General features: G+C 36.1%; 1 protein-coding gene across 20 annotated transcripts in view; it reads left to right on the forward strand.

Moving 5' to 3' along the window:
* The window catches only part of ATP2B2 (ATPase plasma membrane Ca2+ transporting 2), a 420,614-nt gene that overhangs the window by 139,877 nt on the left and 262,348 nt on the right, over positions 1 to 18,389 (forward strand). For all 20 annotated transcript variants that reach the window (XM_072044123.1, XM_027467734.3, XM_038185709.2 and 17 more), the window contains one exon: positions 5,903 to 6,007. The gene's annotated coding sequence lies outside the window, so the exon portion shown is untranslated. The remainder of the gene's footprint in view (positions 1 to 5,902; positions 6,008 to 18,389) is intronic.

Genomic DNA, 18,389 nt, shown 5'->3' on the forward strand with positions numbered 1-18,389 from the left:
TTCTTAGGACTCTTTTTGAGGAAGATATTTTCAAGAGCCTACAGATATCCTTTGGAAATTAATATATCCAAATGCACAGATCCAGCTGGAGCTCCCTCATTCACATTCTTTTTCTCCAGGCAAATGGGAAGTGTGAATGCCCATTAGAGGAAAGAAAAACTGGCTTCTTTCACAAGGATAGGTGTTTATAAGTTTATTTCATTCCTTTTAATGACTTCTATTCATTTTCCTGATGAGGGTGATGGGATTACCTGCCTGTGTGACTCACACATCCACTCTAACCTAAAACAAATGGAAACAAACACCTGCCCACCTGGCTTGTGGCCCCCATTTACCTGCGTAGGAAGAATCTTTTTTTTTTTTTTTTTTTCCTATTAATTGATGCTTGTGTGCTACAGCTTGTTTTAGGCAAATATGGCTGGTTGTATGTTACATGCAAACCTATTTTCAAAAAATTCTTGCTGAAGTCCAAAATGCATCTGGAAGCTTTAAAATATCCTTAATTTTGCTGTGTTTTGATCTTTTGGATTTTATCTTCTTGATGTCTGACAGATTTCTTTATTTATTTTCAAATCCTTCTCCTCAATTTCTTTTTCTTCCTGCTTTTACATGCAACACTTTGCTTTCTGTTTTATTTTTTTAACCTGGTTTCTGTCCAGATGGAGAGCTTTATATGTTCTGAACTGTCAGGTTTTATTGTGCTGCATTTTTAACAGCAAGGTCATTTCATGGGAAATTCTATTATTCGTGATGAAGGATAGGTGGCACTCTTGTTATTTTTGTTTGGTTTCCTGAAATAAATCAGGTGTATGCAACCTCTTAGTAAGATTTCCTTTTATATTGTAAGTGCTTTAGAGAGAGTTCTTGAACATTGAAGAGGATTTTATTTATGTTTTTTATATTGAACGCGTACCTAAATTGTCTGAGCCTGGGACTCATTCACAGTACTCTCTGGGAAGGAAAATATGTTATTTTTCTGAAGACCTCAAGAGTGGCTGCTCAGCTGTATGGCACTGGCTAATTTTACATACATAATTCTTATTGTATATTTACATACTGTTTCTGGAGACAAAGAAGAAAATCAACAAATCCTTTAAGGTCACTCCAGTTATTAGTACCCTTATACTTAGTAGTTTCTTCTTAGTTTTGTGATAGAAGCATAGCTTTAAGTTGACGTGGTAATCACAGTACTATTGAATGAAAGGAAAGGGCATGTTAGCAACTGCTGAACAATTGATAGAGCCTTTCCTTCTTAATTCAGGGTGGTAAATGCTTGTTGCCTTGGTTCTATAAACTGACTGTAGAATTGCAGAAGTTTGTGAGCTTGAGAGTTTCCTCTTATAACACAGAATTCTTGAAACACGAATAATACATGCTGATAGAGGTATGAAATGTTAGATATTTTCTGTAACATTAGAGGAAAACTCATTTCAATTCTACTGCATGTTTTATCTTTCTCTGACTGAGTGTGTAGCCAGGGCACAGTTACATGGAAGTGTTTTAACCTTGATGCTTGAGAACTTCAATCCAAATCAAATCAGAGTCAATTTCATTATTACTGCTGGCTGACAGCTTCATATGGCTGAGGCAAAGTGATTTGGTGATCTCAGTCCAGTTCCTGTTGATCCGTTTGTCAATCAATTGACTCTGTTATTGCTCTTCCCAGAAGAGAGCTCCATGCTTGAAAGAAAGGGGGATGAATAGAGTAGGAATGAGAAACTTAGAAACTTAGAAAAGTTTCCATGCTGCATCTCTACAAGACCATGAATCTCTTCAACATGAGCGCCTAAGTAGCTTATTGTTTTGTGAAACGTTCTTGCTGTGTAAACCTCTCTGTGATGGTGTCCTGGCTTGTCCAACACCACAGACAGTTTGGGGAAGTTCTTGGTTGAAGCCTTCTAAGTAGAGCCATCTGAACTACTTAATGTCCTGCAAGGCTACTTATAGAAAATTAAATAGTTAATGTGGAAGAAAATGTGAACATTAGGGCAGCATTTCATTATAGACAAGAATATGTTTGCTTGATTTTCCTTGAACAGCTGGTAGGAGGTGTTGTCCCCTAAAGACGTGCGTTGTGTTTTCATATGTTTTGAAATGCTTTCATTGAGGTCCACGAGAGGAGAGTGTGGTTGAGACTCTGCTGTGCTAGTGTATAGCATGAACTGAGTTGAAACAAATACCTTCCTGAAAGAGATTCCAATCTAGTTTAGATTTTAGATAGCTCCACTTTGAAGTATTTTGTTAGTATATAGGCACTGGGGAAAGGGTGTGTGATTTTCATTTTGATGTTTGTTGAACTCTGGAATTTAAAATGGATTTGTACATATTTTTTTATTTTATTTATATATATATATATATGTATATATATATATATATATATATTTTTTTTTTTTAACGGCTGAAGAGATTTTATGACTTGGCTGTTTATTTTACAGTGTATGTCCTTGGTGCCCTCCCATGTAATAATACAAGCTCATGTATTACTCATCCCTCCCTTTTTTTCTTCTCCAAAGTGTTGTGTTGTGTTTGTTTGTTTTGTTTTGTTTTTATAATAGTACAATACCCTGAAGTGTCTGAATTGAAGAGTCCCAAATAAAAGTCTACTTCAGCGCAGGAAGTTTTCTTGTTGACTTAGTTAATGTTTACTTTCTAATGCCAAATCAGCTTTCAAGTTATTACATGCCATGAAGGCAAAGAATTTTGTTTTGTAAAATAATACAAGTCCCAAATGGTGGTAGTTATTGAAGTTAACACTTTTTGCCCAACTGTGGGAGTGCTAGCATCTTTGAGAGATTCCAATTTTGGTTCTTATTTATGCTTGACATTTAATGTACTTGACATTCTGATTATTTTACACCTACGTAATTTCTTATAGCTCAAGGGATAATGACAATATTTTAAGCAGTTGTGAAGTGTAGCTGTATATTATTAAGCAGGTGCCACACTACGAATGGAAGGAAAAAAAAGCCTAAAATATTTCTAGAATCATTTTCTTGTGTTGTGTATCTTAAGGTCAACTGTGGCTGTTCATCAGCTTCTTTAGCTGTGCAACTTGGTTATTTGTTTTGTTGTAAGGAAGGCAAGTCTTAGTCTTACTAATATTTTTAGTTACTTATATATGTATGTGTGTGTATATGTATGTGTATAAAACACATAACGCTGGGCTGTGCGCTTACGTTGTGTCCTTTGAGGTCTGGGGTGAAACATTATAGTAACACATTTCTGAGTAGTTAATCAGAACTTACATTTTTCCTAAAATTTGGATTAAAATAACAATGTAAAGTAATGTACTCTCTATGAAATTAAGGCCATTTAACCAAGCTCATATATCTATAATGCATGCTGCTGTTATGGCTAATCTCAAAAGCAACTTCCTTATCTTGGTTTATAGATAATTGATAATAATATAGAGAATAAAGAATTATATAATAATTTGTGAGAAATTAAAGTATCATGGGAGGGAAAAATGATTTGTTTGATTTTAAGTGTACTTCATGTAAGGTGTTCTCTTCTTCTCTTTTCCAAACATAATTTTGTTAGCCATCTTTGCTGAGTTGTATTCTCATGTAAATGTGAGATCCCTGCTGTCACGTAAGATTTTAGGGCATTTCAAAAAGGGTAAAATTGATGTCAGAGAAAGAAGGAGACGGAAAGTGGTGGCAACACCATGTTTCTTAGAGAAGTACATTTGGTGGTCACAGTTTCCCCATTTAATGTAATGGGAGTTTTGTGTTGAGTTTAATGTAATTGTAAGTAAATTGGCTACGTGAGGTGTGATGAAGAAATGTTAAAATACTTTATTTTACAGAACCATGCAGGGAGGATTTAAGCACTTACCCAAGTCTTCACAGAACAGTTGTCATTTCCCAGCAAGGGGTCCTTGAAGCAGCCCTGACTGAATGCATTATAGGAATGATTTTTTTAATCTTTATTTTGCAATCTTGCCACCTGGTGGTATACTTTGGCAATAAAAGCCTGGCTAAAAACCTGTGATGAGTGATAGTTACCTTGGTAGGTAAGATTTTAAGAGCAGAATTTGAGACTGGATTATAATTAAGTTCTTGGGTTTTAGCTTGCAAATTCGTTGTGTTCTTCCACTAAGCTCTTTCCATCTTTGTTGCTGTAATGGCAAAGTGGTTTCTGTAAAATTGCTAGAAAGTGACTGGAAGTCTTCATTTTGCACAAGACCAAAGGATTTATTTGGAGTTAATTAACGAATACACATACAAACACACACATATTTACCTCGAGAGTACAATTAGATTCCAAATTGGTTGAAATTTGGAATGCAATTGCTTCCCTCCTTGTGTCAGTGTCACATGTTAGGTGCAGCCTAAGGTCTGTGCATGCCTTTGCATTAAATCCATTTTCCTTCCCACTCTGATTTCCACAGAAATGAGGGAAGAGAAAATGTAGTAATACTGTGTGGTTCTAGAACGCTTAGTCCTAGCACATTATGAACCTTAATCCTCAAAATAAAACTAGATATGGTTTGAAAAAAGATAGTGTCCAAGTCCTGAAATTCCCTCATAAAATTATGTTAAGCTGAATTTACCTAGAATACTCAAAGGGTGGTGTTAACCCTGAAATAAGCACCACAAATTGAAACAGTATGAAAGTTGAATATTTTTGAATGGTTTAAACTGTCATTTAGATATAAAGAGGGAACTGAATGCATTTGAATGATTCACAGGACCCGGTATCTTTCAAACCTAGTGCCAAGAGGACTGGGGAAGCTAGCTCCGTGATGCCAATCCAAGATGAAGCAGATGTGGGTGTACTGGTGTCTGTGTTGGGAGACCCTCATAGATAATAAAAGGTGTTTCATGTAGAGTTCAAAGGGCAATAACTATCCAGTGTTTGCAAACTGAAACTTTGTAGGCCTGCCTTTATGGCATAGTGTTACGTTCGCATAGAGAACACTTGTGTCCAGCAGGACCTCTCTTCCTCGTCCAAATGCTGCCTGTGGTTTTACTGCACCTTCTTGGGGGTCTGTTGTGGAAAAAGGCAGAATGTTATTTATTCTTGGTGACTTCAATGTGCAAACTCTAAGACCTCTCAGATACTCACTTCCAGGTTCTCCTGTCCCACAGACAGCAAGGAAAATCTCTTTGTCCACCAGCCCTCTCACTGGCAGCCACAAACAGCCGGCCGCCACTGGGGCCCCTCAGCTCTCAGCATGCAGACTGCCTGCCGTCTTCTGCAGCCCCTCTCCTGTATGAACCCATACAGCACAAATAAAACATTGCTCTGTGTTTTTAACTCTTCCAGCCCCTCTCTGATATGAGGCAGAGCAGCAGATAGTAAAGCTACCGTGACAAGCACTGTCTTTTTTTGCTGTCAGCCTTTTCATTCTCATCTGTCTCTTGGCCTTCAGTTTCCCCTTCCCACTTTCAGCCATTCATCCTCACCCTCCTGGTTAATGTTCTGCATTTGTCCCATAAATGGTGGATATTAATAATGTTGAGCAGCTATTCCAGCGCAGCTACACAACTTGAAGTGCTGAAGGTTTAGACTTGTCATCTTCAGTGTGCAAGCTATTTTTAAAGATAATGGAAATTACAACCAGATGAGAGTCACCTGTCTGCACTAAAAGTACTGTTTATTTATATATATATGCAAGAGGCCAGAGTTTTACCAAGGCTACAGCACTGATAAATGGATAAGGGTGAAAAGCTCTGGGAGCTGAGGCTCATCATTCCAAGCTGTTAATGTAGATTGTTGGTCGCAGAACTTTTTAATCACGTTATTTTACTGCATTATGTCTGTAACTATTTATGACATGGGCTGTTTGCTCTCAGTTTTATGGGGTATCCTTTAGATCAATCCTCTTGTTTGTTCTATTAATTTGTTTAATTCTCTGGGGTTTGTCAAGTCTAATTATCTCTTTTCTTTCTTCCAGTTTTGAAATCAAGATTGATTAACCAACTCAAAAAGACCCAGCTGGTTATGTGACTTGGAACCCTGTTTGTGAAGCACTTGTTCATTTTTACAAGACGACAGTACTGTATGTTGTTTTTCATTCTCCCAAAATTCAAATTCAGCTGTTGTAACGTAATAGAAATCATAGACAATAGAAATGCAAAATTCCTGAGGAATTCAACTCATATTGATAAATAAGATCTTGATATTCAGTTTAGTGACACCAGATTAGAAATACAAGTGCTTTATTTGCTTTACCATATTACTAATCCTAGGTTTCTTCCACATAACAATGACACTTATGATTTCACATTGTCTAAGGAGAGCTTTCCATATTTTGAAAGATCAGTCTCCTTTCTCTTTACATTGCATTGCATAAAGTATGGGATTAGTGACTGTGACAAATGTGTTTGAGCACTTGACTGCATTGAAAACAGATTATGTAATGGCCAATACTGAACCACCGTGCAGGAAACATAAAGCGAATGCAGAGAGAGATTGCAGTGTCACTTGATGACATCTACACCAAGGTAGCTCCAGCAGAGCTATTGTTTCCTCATTTTTTCTCTCCCAGAACTCCAAGATTTTGGACTAAATAATGCTTCCTCTCTACTTAATTTATTTTCACACCATTAAAAATCTGTTCTTTATGAGAATGCACCTTAATTTTTAATTGCAAAAGAAAATTGCACAGATGAAGTATTAGCCTTATAGTCTTAACTTCAAGCATTGGAAAGTATACATGAAAGTTCCAGGAGTAACATTACATGGCTTAACACTTTTTTGACTTATGAACTCTATTGCATACACAAAATCTTAATAAGAGTAGAGGAATATTAAATACAGGTATGGTAAATATGTGTGTGTTTGTATGTGTATTCGTTAATTAACTCCAAATAAATCCTTTGGTCTTGTGCACATGTCATCATATTACATGTGGTATGAATCCTACCTTTTTCTTTTCCAGTTCCATGAAACTGTTATGCCTTAACAGTGACTTTTCATTTCTGTAATTAATTTTCGTTCTTAAATTTTGGAAGCACTACATTTACATGATGCTTCACTAAGACTAGCAGGAATCCAAGCCACTCTATCAGGTACAGAGAAGCACCAAGTTATTTCAAGCATTACTTTAGTTATAACCACACGAGAACTCAGGCAGCTTGGATTGGATGAGCTTTATAAACATGTCAAATTGAAGTTGCCCAGTTTGCTCTGAATGTATGAAAATTCTGTTATTTTCTGAGTGGAATGAAAAAGCTGGTATTTATTCTTTTTTTTTTTTCTGTTGAATAGTAAGTGGTTCAAATGTACTGTAAGTGGTGATACAGTAAATGTATAATCTGTTGTTCCATTTAATACCTCTCTTGTTACTAAAGACTCATTAACCAAGAAGGGAAAATAAGGTATAATGTTCAAACTATTATAGCAAAAGGGGAAATAGCACTTACTATCTACTAAATTAAGTTTAGTCTTATGAAATATTAGAATCAGTAAAGAAAAATTAATGATATTTACTCTGAAATAGAGTTTTATGCAGTGAAGTATAGGATTACTTCTAATTCTGATGATTACAAGGGGATTGTCTTTGTACGTTGTCTGTAAGTAATTAAGGAAGCTTTCCATATTATATAGCTTACATTCTGTATAGGTGCTACAAAGAAGACTGCAAGAGTTAGCTTTAGATAGATTACCTATCTACTTTTATATTGTATATTAAAAAAAATGAAATATCTTGTATGGTAAAGTTTATAAAAAGCACTGTGTTATACAGAAAGGCTCTTGCACAACTTTAATGTGTTCAAAACAGGATGTAATGTTTGTATGGATAGAAATTATTCAAGGATTTATGCTTTTGTCTCTAATAATTTCCAAATGACTTTCCACTGGAGCAATAGCATATGTATTGTTCTCACATGTAAATATTAATTGATAGGTTCTTTAACTAAAACTAAATCAGAATGAAAATACGGTCATAATGACTGTGGCAACTGTAACATTAATGCTGAAAACCACTGCACTAACATTAGTACTTTTTACTGACATTCCTTTTTGACTGCAGTAGTTTGTCGCTATTGCTTTAATGAAGGATTTTAGTGGGTGCTGTAAGCTGTGCAGACCAAATAGTGTGCTTGTCTTTCAAAATCCTAGAGATCGAAGCTACATGTTTTTCAAAAACTCCTTATATCATCTGTAACACTTGTCTGTCAGATGTTTAAACATCTATAAGAGACAAAAAGCTAAGACGGACTAGGCAGGGAGCGTTCTTAGCCATTCAGATATTTAAAAGTAAATAAATAAATTCCCACACAGAGGTTTTTCCTGCTGATCACACACCTCCATCCCCTCCCCCACGAGTAAGATCATCAAAATACCATCATTTTGCCCATTCCTTAGTGTTTTATGCATTAGTCTTCATTTATATTGTGGAAGGCAAGCTGCCATACAGAATCACACAATTTAGTGTGCTTGTAAAATGAAACAAACAAACAAACAAAACAACAACAACAACAAAAACTCCTACAAATGCTTTGTTATTAGCTTTTGAAATACCCTTTTTGAGAGATGCAATGGGCTTATGGTCTAACTCTACCCAGATTTCACTGTTGTTTAACCTGCCTCAGAACTGGAACTGATGTTGCATTTACATAAGATGTTTTTTTCCATTGATGAACATGTACACGGTACTGTTCTGGTTGTGCTAGGTGTTAATACAAGCTTCAGATAACACTAAACAGGACGTAATGCTGATTTTTGTGGGTGTCTGGTGAGGCCACAAGTTCACAAGGATTATTTCTTCCTTACAAAAGTCACAGAGGTAATTGCAACTGTTGTCCTCTCCTTTATGAAATCATACATGGGTTTGTTTGGTGGTTCTTGTTGTCTGTCTAAGTCATTAAGGGAAATACTTTAGGCTGCAATGTTATTTCTATTCTTAGTAGAAATTGAATGCCCATCATAATTGAGAATAACGAAACTGAAGAAATGGCTTCAGCACCAGCATTTCGCTGTCGGGTCTGTGCACGCAGGCACTAGTGAAGCCACTGAAACTCTTGGCTTTTCAAGTAATTATTGTGACCTTTTGCTTTTGTAACTTATTCTTTGTTGGAGAAAAAGAGCTGTAAGAGCGAAGAGTGAGACTAGTAGTCTCACTTCGTTATATTTCTTCAGCACCGCTAAGATGGGCACAAATTTTATGCCAACTCATCCCTAATGATCATATCTATGTCAACAAAGTTGATATCATAGGTTTCATGTCAGATAGTCCTGTCCACTGGTTTCTGTATTACTTTTTCTGGGACCATGTCCTGTGTTTTCAAGGGGAGGAGGGGTCTGTTCTGTTTGCTTTCACTTCTTAGAGGCTGGTATGGCATTATTCATTCAGTAAAGTTATGCAGAAGTAGAGTGCTCCTGTGCCTACCACTACCTGTGCAGTTACCTCTTTTTTTTTTTTTTTTTGTGCAACTAAATGAAAAATAAAAATATCCGTGCATGTCTGTGAACTCTCCCTCCTTTGAAAATCTGACCTCCCCTAATTAAATAACCTTTTCCTACTATGTAAAGTCAATGACATTTTATAATCATACAACTTGTACTTATTTTAAATTTGTCATTTTGAGAGGTCTGTAGAGGTAATATTAAAACATAACTATATTCAGTGAGAGGATAACAGTAGACATTATCTAGCTCTTGCTTAGGGCTTCTCAGCAGTCAGTCCTGAAGTGGTACTGGTTATGTCACATCTGTTTTGTAGGTAATGGAAATGGTGACCCTGAGAGGTTACATGGCACATCTGCACTATGCTCTTTCTATCTCTTCTGTGCTGACTGTGTTACTGAACATCACAGTAAAATATCTCTCTAGAGCAATACAAACAGCTCCCTAAAGTAATGATATTTTAATGTAATAAAGTTAAGGAAAACTTTTAGTTGAACCAAAAATTTTGATGTGTTTCTGCTGCATTTTTTACATCTGTACAGTGCTTGGAATTCTGCATGTTGTATGTGCTGTTCAAATCATTTGTTGCTTTACATTTTTTTTTTCTTGGTAGGCTTTTCATGCTGCAGATTTTGTAGGTCCGTTACTGGCTTTGTACTGACTTATATCTGTTCCTAGCTCACAAAGCCTAGGTTAATGCCTTTTTACTGGTTTCCCTTCAAATACAGAACATTCAGATGTGTAATTCTTTAATATGACACCATAGAGGGTTGAGTACAATTCACATGCTAATATATAGAAACTAAATCTCACAAAGGAGGTGTGTTCACGTTTGTCTTCATTCACCGTATTTCAGAGGCTATGTGCCAAACCTTGCTTGACAAATACAGCATACTACATTTACCCCTTAATTCAGAGGGTAAATGCCTTTTTAAAGGTAAAAAACCTTCATCCTTCCTTAATTGTTTTGATCCTATGGAGGAGCAAAGGTTTTCTTTCATGACCCCACCTGTGCCTACTTTGCTGATTACTCCACTTCTTACTGATTCCTGTGTTAAATTTCCCTTTTTCAGGAAGAAACTGCAAAGTGAATACATCCAGCAGACACAGGACTTTCTGATTTTTTTTTTCTCCTGCCCCTGCTGAAGAAGTCATTTCAGTGACTGTGGTGCTCTTCCCTCTCTTTCAGCTTGCCCTCTAAGTTGAGCTCCAGGTTGAGATCAGGCTCTTTAAACAAAACAACAGTTCCAAAACATCAGTAAACAAAACACCTTTTTTTTTTTTTTAGCATAGATTTTGCTGGTGCATCTTGTTTATCTGCTTTAAATTTTAAGTCTGCATTTTGCCTGCATGGCCTTTAGAGTTCCATTCACTTGACTGAATTGTGCACTCGTACAAGAGCAAAGTAGAAAAATTCTCCATTTGCTTTCAGTTTGATGATCTAATCATCGTCTATTGAATTCCTATCCATTTTTCCCCTGAAGAGTTCATCTAAGCCAGTAATATTAATACCTTTCTTGAATGGTTTGGCACTTGCCAGTTTTGCAGGGTTGTGTAATCCATCGCACTTCCTACATCTTTCCTGAGGCTGGTGAGTCATTTAGGAAAGCAAGGGACATGGGAGGGGAGTTTGTGTCTGACCCTCAATTCCTCCTTGCTGGTCACCCTCCCATGCTCATCCTGGCTGTGCTGTTGGCCTGTGCAGGGCCTGGCCTTGGGCTTCTCTTTGGACTCCTTGTTTCTTTGCACCTTGTGTGTCTCTTCAGTGTCTTGAAATGCAGGTTTTGTACTGGCTTCTCAAGCGCAATCCTTGTCATCCCCTCTTTGGATGGACTGAGTGACTTATTCCTAGGCCTTGTGTTAGATTTCTCAGTAATCTCTCCCTGCAGATGTCGGTGCTTCAACACCGAGTGAAGTGATGCTTCGCTTTTTATGTATGCAAGCAACACATGGTCTGCAGCCAGCTACTTAAGCTCACAAAATATTTAAGAATATGTTTGAATGCAAGGTCTTACAGAAAATGCAAATTTATTACTTATTGCTTTTCACTTGATTCTTATGATAGATTTCTGGAGAGTGCTCCAAGGAGGGTTTTTTTGGTGCTATCACTACTTTTCCTTCATGCTTATGCTAATTTTCTTTCTTTGCTTGAGCCCCATAACACTTGTTATCAGTAGCTACAATTTCCTGCCACCTGTGGTGGAATATATTTCTTCATTATGAGCTTTTTGCTGCTTTCTGAAGTTTTATTTTTGATTAGCTGCTATGGAATTTCTACATATCATTTGCTTGTCCTGCAAAGCTTAATCATCTGATAGCTGGGAAAATTGCTGCCTCTGGTTGATTTTACTTCGGGCCAAAATCACTTGGTGTCTGTTCCTGGTACCAGTACTGAACTGGTATATGAAGTTCAGCAAAGAGAATGTGGAGGAAAACTCTTTTTCATTTTTTGTATTTTTTTTCCTTGAAATAGTGCTGAAAATGCTGAGGCCCAGTTCAAAACGATTTAACTGAATGGAGGTGGAATTCAGAAGAGATCACAGCTTTTATCTGAGTTTGATAAATGTTTTCTTAATGTTTGCAGAACTTCTGCATTTTAGAACCTTATATATATATGTGTGTATTTTTTCTTTTGTGGGAGGGGAGTGAGGGGAGAGGATGTAAGCAGAGATTTACCACTGCAAATTCTCCTGCCCAGATCAGAAGAGGACCATGAATTATACCTGCTATTGGATTTATAAATGCAAATATGTCTTGCCAATTAAATATACCTTTCCGTCCCTAATTAAAAAAAAAAAAAAAAAAAGAAAGAAAAAACAAACCAACAACTTTTTATCACAAGAACAGCTGTCCAACCACTTCATCTATATCAGGTAGTTCCTCCTCTCTATCACTGTCATCTAGAACAAGGATTAATGCCAGGGAAATATTAGAGGGAGTGATTAAAAAAAAACATGTGTATATGAGAGGCACTTGTAAATTGTACGGGATTTCTAGCATCAAAAGAGGGACTTGGCAATAGCAGATCTATAGCTTCAATGCTGTAGGAGGAAAGAAAAAAAATGGTTTTGACTCTGTGCTGAATTCTGCTGGAGCAGCTGGTGCGAGCTTTGTACTGGAGGTGAACTGGTACCCACAGGTAAAGCTGCTGCTCTCTGGTGTGTGTGCCTGTTTAAAAAAAAAAAAGGCAAAGAATAACTTTCTATTTGTTCTTTATTGATATTTTTATCCTTACTTTTTCTAACCAAACCTAGCCTCTAGGCTATAAATTGCAACTTAAGGGAGATAAGTCCATGTAAGTCTTTATAAACTATTAGGTATTCATGTAATAGCCCACTGAAAAGGTTGTAAGAATGACCTCAATGAGTTCCTCCTGCTCCCACTCCTTTACTTATGTTTTTGGTACCATGCCTCAATGCCAAGGAATTCTTCCTCTCTCCATCATCCCCCAGGTCCCCAGAGAAATAGCACACAGCCTTGCTGGAGTAGTATGATTCACCACTGTAAATGTCTCTGTCAGTCTTACTTGAGAAACTGCACTGAAATGGAAATGAAATCTGTGCCCAGCGGGCATAGACATAACTTTCAATAACTAAACTCTTTCTTCTTTTTCCTTCCTTGTTTCTTTAAGAGTGTGTGCTTTTATACATGCCAGCATGCTTTATGGATGAGATGAAATGAAAAAAAAAACAAACATATGCTTTGCAAGGTGTCAAGATTAAGGGTGGTGCTGAACTGTTTTTGTTTTTCTCATAAGCTTTTCTCTAAATCCCATGAGGTGGCATTCCTGAAAATAAGCAAATAGTTATACACAGTTTCTGCCAAGGGTCAATAGCGGATCCTTTCTTTGTGGAAGGAGTTTTAGTAACAAGGAAACTTCTTGTTTCTGTAACCACTTTGTGAGAGTTTCTGGGTCAGAAGTTGCATCTGAAGCAGGTTTCCTAATAGTCATGAGCAAGTCGTCTGCATTCATCAGAGAAGTGCTGGGTGTTGAAGAGAGACTTGATAGAGCTTGGTTGGTGGATTTTGCAGGTTAGTGGGATTTCCTTTTGGGAACAGATAAGAATAGCTAGTGACTCCTGAAAATCCTGGTAAATGAGCAGTTAAGCCAGACACAGAGCATCTGCTGGACAAAGGCATCTACACCATGTCCAGGTCAATGGGCTGGGGAGACCCTCACAGTGAGTTGTTGCCTCATACAGCTGTGGAAGAAAAAGGGGTTAAAAAAAAAAAACAAGAAAAAAAATTGATTGCGTCATCCTTTTTATCCTTTTTTTTTTTTTTTTTTTTTCTTAAGAACCATCACGATTGTTTTAGTGGGTATTTTAGAAAAGAATTAAGGGATGGCAAATTGGGATTTACAAAGGCTGAAGTGAAAGAGATTGCAATTCTTAAGACATGAGATTATTAAGGATCAGAAAATTTTTTAGTATGGTTTTGTGGAATTTGAATTGATTTTGAGAAAACATGCACTTGTACAAAGAAAAGTTAAGGAAAAGGAGAAAGGAGGAGAGAGAAGAAAGCCCTGCAAGACTGAAAAATTATTTTATTGCAATCTGTATGTGAAAGAAGAATGGCAAAAATAGAAAATCCTCTGAAATAATCATAATCATTTAAAATATTGAGAATGTAAAACAAATGTTAACCCCCCCCCACCCCCCTTTTAATGCTTTTATACGTGTGAATACACATGGGAGTTTGTGTGCCTGTTTGTATATATACTATTGTAGTTCATCACCAGCCGAGGTCTAGTAAGGCTTAAAACTTGCTTAAGAAAAGCTCCTGTTGTTTTCCATTTGGAGTCTCATTTTAATCTTTTTGTAAACTTTGTATGACACAAGGCTTTTCTTAATTCTGTAGTCAAATTTGAGTAAAATAGGTAATGTTCATACTACAATTTAAAAAAAATAAACATAAATAAATAAAAACCCCAACATAATCTAGATTACTTTTTATCTTTGCATTCCTACACTGTGTTATATTTACAAATGCTGTCTCTTGTTATAAGGCATTTTCAAAGTTTTTGCACTGGCAGTTCAATCCTCATCTTTTACAAGAAGTTGGAAACTGGTATGAATGATTCATTTTAAAACTGCTATTTTAGTGGTGCATGCATCATCTTATATACAATTTTACATAAAACGGATGGGGAAATGCTAGTTTATATACCTCCTCCACCTATCTATTTAAATGAAAATGCATAAAACTTGAACAGGGGACTGTCATTTGGATGTATAATATAAAAAATACAGTGGGGAAAAACAAGGATAGAGCTCAGGAGCTGTGAATGGTGATCAGCTAACTGCAAAATGGAGGAAATTCCATGGGCAGTCTCAAAACTCACCCTTGGCTTTAAGCCCCAGATGTTTGCTGTGCCTGAAGACAAAATAATCCAAACCAGCTAAAATAGAATTAAAAAAATGCAGCAAGGCAAAAGATAAGATCAACATATGTTCTCACACTTCTTCTTCTTCTTCTTTTTTTTTTTTTTTTTCTTTTTCTTTTTTTTGCTTGTTTGGAAAGATAGAGATGAAAGGGAGAGGACAGATTCTTCATTAGTACTCATGGAGTAGAGCTATATGGGGGTGAGATTTCTGGGTAAAGACAACCAGAAAAGTTAAACTTCTTATAAAGTGTGACTTTTTAAGAAAATCTACATCTTGCATTGGCTTACAGTCCTTTTTGTTAATGTGGGTACTGGCTTGAGTTTGCTACTGATCTGTTATGCATTGTGTAAAAATTCAACATCACAAGGAAAAGAAAGTACAATAATGATAATGTGACAGGTATTTCTAAAATTAGTCCTAAAACTAGGACTAAATAAAACAAAAACATTTATCCTTGTGTATAATTAAAATAAAGCAGTATATTGAAAAAAGTTTGCAATAGCTTTGAATGAACAGTGGTTGAATTTAATTAAACTTCATTACAGTGGATTTTGTTCCTCATTGATTGCTGAGAAGTAATCCAAATTTCTCAATGCAGAAAGAAGTGATGTATGAAAAATATTATTTCAATAGTCTGTTTTTTTTTGACTTCACTCAAACTATGAAGGAATATAGTTTTAAGGGTTCAGTGTAATCTCTCTACAACCCTGTTTTTTTTTTGTTTGGTTGTGGGCTGTAGATACAAATCAAGCAAAAGTCCTGGTGAAATAAATGAAGTATATGCATTTGCACAGTTTGACCAGCCAGTCACGTCTATTTATTTTTTGTTGTGAGCAGATGGTAGTTCCAAGTCTGTGCAGAAATATTGTCATAAGTATTTCCTTTAGTACTCTTTCTGTTCTAATTCTTTTCACAGCTCTCCTTCCATTCAGGACATGTTTGCTGTTGGAAATATGTGTTCTGACAAAATATTTAAAGGTGAACAAAGAGAGAGGGAGCTCAGAGAAAGGAATGAGTCTTTTTCTTCATAGTGTGAAAGTCGCTGGTATACTTGTGCTCTTGTGTTTTGAATGATGATATGTATAAAGAGCATAAATGGATGAAAATTTGGATTAAAAAAAAAAAAAGTTTCCTTATCTTTCCTGCACTATTTGCTGTTATAATGTTGGTATATATTTATATCTTGATTTAAACTGCCATTAAAAAAAAATCCCAATAGACAATCTTAAGAAACTTAAATCCTCTCTTTACTTGGGACGGTACGTGAAAGGAAGCTGCATTGCAGGTAGCATTGGAGACACCATGGTGAATGGTGGAAGAGAGCAGCCTAATTTGCAAAGGATGATCTTTCAGTTATGTTTTAAGTTGGACACTTATTCAAGTTTCAAAAGGAACTGGTCTCAAAAATGATCAGCTTTGTTGTTGTGCCAGTCTCCAGTTTGTGTTTATCACCTGCCCTTAGATAGGCAATATTTTGCTGTAAGATAGATTTTCCTTATAATAATGCTTTATTGAAATGAAGGAAATATTACCAGTAATTTTATAATGCCAGCCACATGGTGTTCTAATTCACTGTTGTAGTTCACAATATTTATGTAATTTCATTAAACATCCATACCTCCATACCTTAATTCCTCATTAAACTGAGGATAGCTACTAAAAGCAACTTAATTTGGAGAAAAAGGATTTCTGGCAGGAGATCCCAATGATTCTCTCTGTGTCTTAAGAATAGTTACTGGAAATATTCTGCTATTTTTCTGCCTCTAATTTATAAATAAACTTATAAGGTCCCACTGTAAACTAGACTGTAGATTGTTTGGTCCCGTGAATTTTGATAGATGAGACAAAACTGACCGTAATATTACTGGCAGACTTGGAGTAACTCTGAAATTCAGGAGTTAACAGCTCGTTCCAATATATCTTCAAAATTTAATTTTTGTGATATTTTTGAATATTTTTAAAGTAGTCCTTTAATTCATATTCAAAAATAAAAGAAGGTCTTCCTGGAAGAAATTCTTAATATATGCAAACTGTTTTACAGGGAAAACTCCTGTTACAAAAAGACATATTTTTTACTGCAACTGATTTGAAAGAGCAGGAGGTTAAAAATCTTCTAATATGTTTTTGAAATCTGCATGTCAGCACAGAGCATTTCAAAAGGGCTGCTGGGACTTTGTGGGAGTCACATTTCTCTTTTGATTTTAATTTTGTACCTAGAAGGATTAGAATATATTAATTTGAGTCGATGGTCAAATGGAAAATATTTTTAGAATGTAAGATGCGTATCGGAAAAGATACGTACTCGGGAATATGGCATGAGAGTCCTTATATATATATTTTTAATTATTATTATTATTTTTTATTGTGTGTGTGCAATGTGGAAAAAAATTACCCAAGTTCTTTCAATCTGCTATGCTGAATCTCTGCATTTTATTTGCTACTGTTTGTTTGAAAAAAAGTTATTCATGACCTTGTTCCCTGAAAAATTCTGAAAAGGTATTTGAAATAGCAGAGACTCATCTGAACAACAGCATAATTTCCTAGAAAGCAATATTTAACCACTGATTTATTTGCTCATTCTGTCTTTCCATCACCTATTATTTTTCCAGAGGTGTTTTCTCTTGATTGTGACCTTGCAAGGTGACAGATTAATTCTAGTGATTAGGAATTTGTGCAGGCTGCTACTCAGCCTCCTGTTTTACAAAACACGCTATAATACATGATATTCTTTAATTCAATTTAAAGCAGTTTAACTTTGAACAACCAAAATTCAGATGCAGGGGAAGCTTTGCAAGCTCATCCATCTTTTTCCTGCTCCCTGCTCCTGAGTTCAGAGGAAACTTTGAGAAATCCAAGCAAACTTTGCCTCTCGTCTCTTGCTTTCACCTGCCAGGAGGAGCTGCCCAGTGTGAAGAGCCCCAGTGCAGGTTTGTGGGATGTGCAGGGGCCTGTTAGAAACTTGGCAGTGCTCTGCTGAAAGCAGCCACCTTGCACCTGACTTCTTTCCCCCAAGCTTCCTAACTGCAATTTAACTGCTTAGATCTGCAAACATGGGTGGGCCATTTCTTTGACTTTTGGGAAACCGTTTTCCTGTCACTGATAGTAGTGTAGCAATTTTAAAATGGGACTTCTAAAATTGGAGTTAGGGAATCTTTTAAACAGTTTTGCAGCCCTAGTGGAAAAGGCTGCAGATTTTGCAACCGACCTGTTTTTTTTTTTTTTTTTTTTACTGATCTAACAGTGCTTCTAAACACATGGTGCAGTGGAAGATATTAACAACTGGGAGCACGTAACTTCACTAACAGTACAAATAAAATGTATTATGGTCTCAAAAAATAAATATATATATTATTAAAATATTATAGTCTCAACTATTTGCCACATGACAAAAAACAGTAAAAATCTGTGATAACTGACCAGAAAAAGGCGATATAATTTCTGAGAGACACAGAAAACTTTCTTTTTGTCACCTGCGCAAAGCTCATAGTTTCCTGGGCAGAAGTGATTTATGTTTGATTTTACACGGCAAATAAGCACTACACATAAATCTTCTCCACTGGGGCACTGCAATTCAGTTTCATAGCTTGAATTTAGAGAAACTCTGTGGTCAGTGAGGAATCATTAGCAACAGAATAATTTCAT

This window comes from Anas platyrhynchos, chromosome 13 (genome assembly GCF_047663525.1).
Source record: "Anas platyrhynchos isolate ZD024472 breed Pekin duck chromosome 13, IASCAAS_PekinDuck_T2T, whole genome shotgun sequence".
NCBI lineage: Eukaryota > Metazoa > Chordata > Aves > Anseriformes > Anatidae > Anas > Anas platyrhynchos.